The following is an 8937-nucleotide window of genomic DNA, read 5'->3' as shown; positions in this document are numbered from 1 at the left end:
TGTGTGTGTGTGTGTGTGTGTGTGTGTGTGTGTGTGTGTGTGTGTGTGTGTGTGTGTGTGTGTGTGTGTGTGTGTGTGTGTGTGTGTGTGTGTGCACATATATAAGTCTGTGAGTGGTTTGACTCACTGTCTGTGTATGTTTGGCTCAAGGAAATCGTGAAGGATTTTTCTGGCAGAATCTCTCAGCTTTAAGGCCAACAGCAACCTATGGCTTATTGATAGAAAAAGCAAACTGAGGTAGACTGGGAAATAAAAACTCTTTATTGATGAAGTCTGTGTATTCCATTCGGAGTTCCCCGTAGAGCTCTTATAAACCGAAGAAAGCTTGCCATGATTGATTTCTTTTTTTTTTGAGCAGCAGCTTTTCGGTTCATACGGTGCGTGTCATTAGACGTTTTGACATCCTGGCAAGGCAAAGTTGTTATTTACGGTGCAGGATACAGACTTACACACCGGGCTTGTCCCACAAAGTTTGCAACAACTCCTTAAACTGCTCACTATCCCGTACGCTATGAATCAGTCTTTAGGGAGGAATTTCTCCCCGTCGGTACAGTCATTCATTTGGTCCGGGGTTTGACATGCTCTCACAGCCACAGGAAGTGAGGCGTCTCCACACCGTCTGAATCATCTGTTACCATGTTGACCCCTCATGACACAGAGCCAAACAGCCAACAGGAAAAGTCTGTGATTCTGACAGAAAACAAAACAAAAACTTTTTTCTGGGGGATGGAAGGTGTGTCAGATGCAGAGGAGTCAAAGAAAGCTGAGTAAATGGCACATTTGGTTTATGTAGGCAGTTTCCAGGAGATTAGAAGTGTGTGGGGCGCTCTGGTTAAGTGGCATGTGGGAGAAACTATCCAGCAGAACAGGAATTAGATGGAGTACACCCGTCCTTTCAGAGTTATCCCCAAAACACACAGCAAAGCATTAGCGGGGCCTTGATTGCTGTTTGAGAGAAAAAGCCTGCGGCCACACGTGTTGTGATCACTGTGCAGCCACTGCTTGAAATTTGTAAACTTTTTGCAAATCGAGTCAGCTTTGCGGAGGAGTACAATAGTGTCCATTGTTTACGCAAATGTCAAACGCACGATGGCAAGGTCAAATTGTTCCCTCTTAACCAGTAAAACGAAATCTGCCTCCACTTTTACTACTTAACCGTTTTACTGCTATAATCTGGGTTGCTGTTCTCAGTAGGCTGAGCTGATGCTGAAGCAAAACACTCGTCCTCGTGAAACCAGTCAGTCGTAGGCGGCAGGAGAGACGAACAGGAAGACCTGTGGATGTTGATGTTGCTTGGAAACGCAACTGATGCCACGTTAGGCATGCCTTTACAGACCACCCACTCGTACATTGTCGCATTTGCTCACTGAACTGTTGATGCTGCTTTTTGCAACGTGTCATTTTTATATCCAAACGTTAACACGATACAACGTGGACGGTTTTGGACGTCCGCATTGCCAAAGGAAACTAAAATAGGAGCAGCACTAGATTTTGCTGTGTTTGTTGGAGCATACTTTAATCTTTTAGGGGACAAAAAAAAACAAGTTAGTGTTGTGATTTCAGGTTAAGCATGGTGATGGTTTTCACTGTGCTTATTCAACAGTTCACATAAGTTACATTATGCAACTTAAAAATGAAGTAACACATTAGGTCAAAACGATACAAGAAACAAAGAAAGAAGAGAACTTGATTAAAGGAAGTAAAGTTCAGCTGTCCTGGTAGGATTTCTTTGACATTTATATCCTTTAGCTTGAGACATAGCGTTTTAGAGGTCACAGAGAAACGATGGAATTGTTTAAAGGTATCTGTCAGGAGAAGGGCTTTATATCAAAACATCTGCGGCACATCAGAAAAACTCAAGTTAGACCTTAGTCAGAAAGGTGGACAGGATGTCCACAGCAACTCTGGAGGAGCTGCAGGATTTCCTGGTTGATTTTCCCTTTGTCTGAACTAAGGTTTCAACCAGTGTGTATTTTCTCTAAAAGAAAACATCCAGGTCTGAAAATCTTTCAAAACCAGGAGGAAAATGTGTTGATTCAACAAAAGATGATTTTTTTCCCCCCTTCAACCCAAAAGGTATTTTTTGACAAAAACATCACTGTTTTTGTCAAACAGTGATGTGATGGCAGCTTCATGCTCTGGGGTTTCTTTTCTGGTGCTGGAACTGGGAAATTTTGCAAAAGGGATGAAATTTGCAATCGCCTATGTTAAAAATAAAAAGGGGTTTAATTTTTCATCCATTGTGAATCCAAGCATATCATAAATCAACAATAGAATAGCTTCAACATGAGTCATGTAAAAAAGAAAATAGTCTTGCAGCAGTTCACTGTAAACCTTTAAGATCCACTTGATGTTCAGAAAATACGTCCATCTGCTTCTACACTGACAAACTACATAACATCCAGCCATGAGTTTTTAGATAAAACATCAAAGAAGACATTGTTTTTCATTGAAGATCATTTATTGGAGTAAAAACCTTGCCAGTTTTGCGGTCCACTCTTGAATAATTTAAACGACTGGATATTTATAAAGACAAAAAGGTTTTACAGGGTAATGTGTTTATCCTAGCCAATAGTCATTCCACAGCTTTTTATAGAGAACCAGAGCCACTTTAATAGAAAGAAAACATCCCATGGGCTCTATTTTAGGTTTTGTGTGTCAATGACAGATTACTTAGGAATTCATCCCTCTCCCAACCTCCACTACCACCCTAAAACAATCCCTTCATTTATTTCCTTTTGCAAAATAATAGAAACCCAGTACCATTGTAAATAGCTTTTTGATTAAGTAAACATATTTCCAGCCAGATAACTGGCGCTGGAGTCTGTGGCTGAGATTTAGAAATGAACGAAACGTTTCACTCCGAGCGCCCTCCTCCAACACGGCGAACCGAGTGAAACAAGCTTGAACACCCCCACAACACGAGGTCCAAGCGGGGCAGACATCTAAAAAGCAGGAGACTGTGGGAGAGAGCAAGATGTGTTATTTTTGTAAGCGATATGGACGGATAAGAGTGCAGTGATAACAGCAGAAAATAACATTGGTTTTTTTTTTTTTTTAAACGACTACCAGGGAGAGCACAACATAATTCAAGTCTGCTTGTATATCAGAAACTCTGATTGGAACAGATTTCTACTTGTATCAGCAAAAGCTCTGGATTCATTCATTAATTCACAGTCAGACGACTCGGGGCCCAGGCAGCTATTAAAACCAGAGGCCTGGTGAACCCGGTGGAAAATGTAAATTGTTAAATAAGCACAAACAAAACTTTTTAATGATGCATACAACATGCTTTTGCATTAAAAATTAAATGAGTTTTGCTATTTTAACGTCATGGAGACCATATTTTTTTTGAAGTCCTAAATAAATCAATAGATTTTTCACATATTTGGGCTTCAAAACATGAACTAAAAGACTTGTATTATGGAATAGACTTTTTAAAGGTTTTTCATATCAACATACATATTACATATTCAATCTGGGTTTTATAATGTTTTTTTTTATTATAGATGTATATTCATATCAAACATTTCATTTCAATTTATTTTGTTGTTTTACCTCCACATCATTCAGACAGGGAACATTATCAGTGCATCATGCAAAATCTCTTCGGCTGTTTGTCCATATAGCTGCAAAATATACTTAATTGCAATCGTCAGTGAAATATCACTTGTTTGGTATTTGGTCGATTGGAACGCCAGGCTTATAAAGCACTGGGGGAAAACCTGACGACTTTAATGACGGAAAGCGTGGACAAGCTTATTCACATATCACTTTAGTGAAATTTCTGTTTTCATGTAAAAACAGCAATTTCAAAATTCCAGACAAAGGTTTAGCAGACTGTGGACAAAGATTTATGCAAGTTTGTAATGAAAATGCAGCTCCTCTCTCTCTCTTTCTCTCTACGCCTTTCTTTCTGTCGGTCCCTCTCTCCCCCTCTCTCTGTTTTTCACAACATATTACAGAAAATACAGCTTTGGCTTTCATAAGCCTTTTAAAATCTCTGGGTTTCCTCTGACTTCACTTTAACGACCTCTCACTGGTGGCGAAAATGGCCTAACTCTAAGTCTTTGGCTTCAACTTCCACAGCAGGTGGAGAGTTTCAGTAATGATAAAAGATTAGATTTTTCATGCCTTGTCAAGGCTGAACAAGCTTAAGTAAAAAATTAAATAATATTTTATTGTTTTCTCAATTTTCAATTAGAAATGTCATCATATTTATATGTTTGCTTTTGAGATAATACATTTAACATAAGAACAACGCTGTAAACATTGAGCAGAAGTAGTAAATCAGCTTTCACTAATGCTGGACTGTGTGCAGTTCAGCTGCAGAGTGTGAAAAGGCTGCCTACGCTTCAGGTTGGCAGCATTGTCCAATTTCATTTTTTTTTCTGCCCAGATTAGGTGAGAAGACAGCTGGCTATGTGAGCACAGTCATTAAACACGTCTTGTAGACTGACCTTTGACTAAACGTATTTTCCCACTGAAATTCTGTGCATACCAGAACCTAATAGGGAGGTTGGTTTATCAGAAACTTTGAGCAGGTGTTTTGTTATGCAAGGACAAAGTGGATCAGAGGAATTCTTCAGTGTGTCTCTGTGAATGTCTTCTGTTTGTCAGCTCTGTTAAGTCATTTCCATACAAAAAGTGTTTTTTTTTCTTCCCTCTTTTGTTCCATTTTTCGTTGTTCCGAATTTGCTCTAGTTTGTGGATTTGTGTGTTATTTTGGATTACCATATTAAGGCAAACAAACAGTGAAATGAGCGTCTCTGTTTGTGTCTGCCTCTCTGAGTCTGGTGGAAGTGGAGCAGTGTTTTAACAGACACAGACAGTATAATCTGGATTCTGGGAATCAGTTTGGCAAACGGCCACAGAGAGACTTGCAGGCATTCTTGCTCTTGTCCAGCGCAGAATTTATCCATAAATTATCTGAAGAGTGAAATAATATTTAAGTACATTTGTATTAAAAGATATCCCTTTGCAAAGAAAAAAAACCCATTATTTATTCCAGCCCTACATTACATTACCGTTTATCTATGGCTTCAATCAACAGTAATGAAAGTAATCTGACCTGCATTTATACAACTCTCTTATTCTTGAAACTGCAAGAGTGACCACAGTTGGTTATGCATATATAAAAGAGTGTTTCACATGGACCCTCTACAGTTTCTTGCATCCTGTTGCAGTTTAGCAGCAATGATAAATATTGCCTCAGTGGTTTAGACTAACTATAACTTTTTGTCTTAAGGTTTTTGTTTTTTTTTAAATCACAATGGAATGTGGACTTATAAATGATTAACAGTTTAGTAAGTATTAAGTTTTTCATTTGAACACAATTGTACAAGACGGATAACGTCAAAAGAAAAGGTCCTATTTAATCAGTGTTTTGAATGAGAACAGGTGTGGCAGTAATCAGGCCTGGGTGTTGCTAGAGAAAGTGAACTCAGGTGTGATAAACCACAGTTAGGTTATGTTTTGTTCCAGTTTTTTTTTTACATTTTGTTCCGGCAAATTATCTACTTTCTGTAGCCATCTCTTGTCCGTTGAAGATTGACGCACATTTGCTTTACCTGAGACGCCAGATCTTTTGTCTGTCCCATTTTGAAGAGCGGCAAATAAAAAGGGTCTTTGTCCCTTTGAAAGCTAGAATTAAAAGTTATGGACCAGAGGTGTTTCAAGTGCGTTCTGCAGAATATTTATAACCTTTAGGTGATCCAGAGTGTAAATATAAAAATAATATATAAAAAAAAGGGTGAGATTATCTCTGATAAACTAAAATCAAAATGTTAATTACAACACAAAATGGACGTCGTTGACTAATCACGTTTTTAGATTTAATTTTAATTTCATACTAAGGGGAATCTCAAATATCCAATGACCTGGCAGCAAGTTTTGCCATAGAACAATTGACCCATATCCTGCTCCTGTTACTGGTAATCAACAAAACACACACTCACACACATTTCATTGGAAACATTGCACACTACAAATGTACTGAAATTAAATATGGCATTTTATAAAAAAGGAAGCTATTTTAATGCTTTTTACACATCATTTTCAGTGTGTAGTATTTGTAGATTTTAATTAGAAAAATCATAGTAATCTTACCAAAATCTGTTTCACAACTGTTTCCTGTTTCATTTTTAGCATAATAAGCTAAAAATGTTATCCCGTTCCCTTGTGGCCATTAGACAAACACGATTAGCTGTGCTGTCGAGAAGAAACATGTACACACTAGAAATTTACTGAATCGTCATTTTGCTTTTGTCTGCGTTGTGGTTTGGATATAAACTCAACCTGCACTCCATCCTATCACACTGCTGAACCTGCTCCCCCAGCTGCTAGACTTAGCAGGATTAATCAAGGCTTATTCACAGACACACTCATGCGTAGATTAGTAACACAAGCAGACACACACACACACACACACACACACACACACACACACACACACACACACACACACACACACACACAGACACACACACACACCCTCCCGTTTATCACCTCCTCTGTGTCTAATCGATGTGTGGATTATGCTGTCTCCTCTCACGCCCCACAGCTGCTTTATGGTTTCAGTTAATCAAGACAATAAACCCTAACCTGTGTGTTCACTGTGTGGCTCAATTTGACGCTTCTTCAAATTGTAAAGGCTATCAATTTGTTTATGTGAACATCTGAGGAATGGAGTCCTCCTTATCAGGAGTTATGAAATGTGTCTGCTGTGAACTGGAGCAGAACAGTGCAGAACATCACATGCTGATCATCTGAAAACATTTCTTTAAAAAACAAAAAATACAGTGCCTTGTGTAATGTTTGGATAAAAAACATTGAGCCTCAGTTTCTCAGGATTCTCTGTTCTGCACGTCAAGGAATCATGAGAGAAAAGTGTTTCGCTCTGCTTTAGCTCAAAACGTGGGGGTGGTGGGGAGAAACACCATCCATTACAATTTAAGAGACGTCTAGTTAGAGGTAAAAAAAAATTTCTTGAAAGTTCAACTTGTATTGTTCCGACATAAGTGTGTTTGGTTTGGCCAAATCTGACTTCAGTTGGCATGCGGCGATTTATTCAATCTGGGGGCATCGGGAGGGCATTAGAGCTGGGAGCGACAGTGAAACCTCTGGGGCAACGTTGTGTTAAACTGGCAGAGGAGGTGGAGGAAGGGTGTGTGTCCATGTCATCATCAATCGTCAACAGGAATACAGCAGCCCAACGGATATTTTATGAGCCTTGCTTCATTCAGTCAGGATTCCTGCACAGTCTTTGAAAAGGGTGGGGAACTTTGGAATGTGCTTTTAGTCTTTCCCACATCTGACGGGGGACGTGTTTCCAAACATTTTTGTACCTTCCCTTTTTTAAAAAAGTTGAAAACCTGAGTTTTGTATTGTAATATGTTGCACTTTGTGTATCCAATTTATTAATTAAAAAAAAAACTGGGGATGAAAGCAAACACCATTTCTTAATCATTTGTCTAAGCCAGGCTGTGTCGCCTTTTCTATTTTTTTTTATTATGCAAAAGATTTAAAAATGATTGTGCTCAACATGCAAATTACTCACTTGAATTTGCCCCCTTGACATCCCTGAAGAATGTTGTAAATGCAGATGTGAGCTGTATGTTAAATGAAACGCAAGGGGAGACATGGTAAAAATGACTCAGGGAGTCCTTGAACATGGATCCAATTAAAGCAGGAACTGCCTGCTACTGGCTGCGTATATGAACTCCAGAGCTTCAACCAGGAAACCTGCTCATCAGCAAATATACCCAGTGCTGTGGGAGATGGGCTCACTGCTGCTGTCTGCGCATATTTGCATGCAGATTTGTTTGTGGGCGTTTCTTGAGAGGCCGCTGTGCTGCGTTGTGGAAGAATTATTTTGTCTGCTAAGAGTTTTTTTATGGTATAAAACATAAAAGATGTAGTTATTTGAAGAAGGCAGTGAAAGACTCGCTACTGCCGTTTGCCTTTCATTGTGCTTATAGATTTGTAACTGCTTCCTGGGGTGACTAAGGGGAGACATGTTGCTTAATCAGTTTAACCCAAAGTAAAATTAAAGACCATCACTAAAACAGCCAAGAGAGACTAACATGACAGATTGTTCCACATATTTTTGAAATTTCGCCCAAGTGGCATTACTGTGCTACACATGCATAGCACCACAGCTGAAGGAGAATATTTAGGCCTAAAGACTCTTTAGATGGTAATCTGAAGGACTATTATAGAAGTGTAACAGTGGAGAACATGAGTATGATGAAGAAAGAAAGGCTATAAACAAGACACCTTGTTGGACTAAGCAAAGCAGTCAGACTCAAAGGCCAAAGTTTGGTTTACTGATGGTGAACGACTCTGAGCGTTTTGAGCAACATGGTCTGCGTTTACATCAAGAGATGGATGGATTGATGGATGCTGAGATCCATTTCAACTGGAAGAACTAGAGCTTTCCTTTACGTAAAACGCACTGTATCAGAAAATGCTTAAAAGTGGAGTTTTCAGCTCTTTGTGGTGTAAGAAATGACAGGCAGGTTTCTGGAAACAACTCAGGAACTGTTTAGCAGGCCAAATTCTTTCTTTCTTTGAATGTTTTCCTTCCAGCTTGACACAAGGACCAATGAGTCTGTATAGTGCTTTGTTTTAATTGGACTCTAGTGCTTTGCTTTGCACTACGTCTCTCTCTCTCTTTGTGTGTGTGTGTGTGTGTGTGTTTTCAAAGTTCCTGCCTTATCTTGACTTAAACGAGCGCCGCAGTGTTTTTTCCCCCCTCCTCCAGTGACTTTCTAATCAACCCTCCAGTATAATGAGACTGGTTGCTTTCCAAGCCAACCAGTGTTTATTTATAGAGCCGGGGAGGCTATTTGTGTCTTGAGGAAGTTTTGTGTGAGGCTATTTTTTAACTGCACCCATTATGGTCCAACATTGGACATGTGCATCAATCCTTCAGCT

At 39.3% G+C, this 8937-nt stretch overlaps 1 protein-coding gene across 3 annotated transcripts in view; it reads left to right on the top strand.

The window, feature by feature from the left end:
* The window catches only part of rai14 (retinoic acid induced 14), a 36202-nt gene that overhangs the window by 2192 nt on the left and 25073 nt on the right, over window positions 1–8937 (top strand). The gene's annotated exons all lie outside the window — the stretch shown is intronic.

This window comes from Poecilia reticulata, linkage group LG12 (genome assembly GCF_000633615.1).
Source record: "Poecilia reticulata strain Guanapo linkage group LG12, Guppy_female_1.0+MT, whole genome shotgun sequence".
Classification (NCBI taxonomy): Eukaryota; Metazoa; Chordata; class Actinopteri; order Cyprinodontiformes; family Poeciliidae; genus Poecilia; species Poecilia reticulata.
The sequence above is the reverse complement of the archived record's forward strand: the minus strand, read 5'-3'. Positions and strand labels throughout refer to the sequence as shown.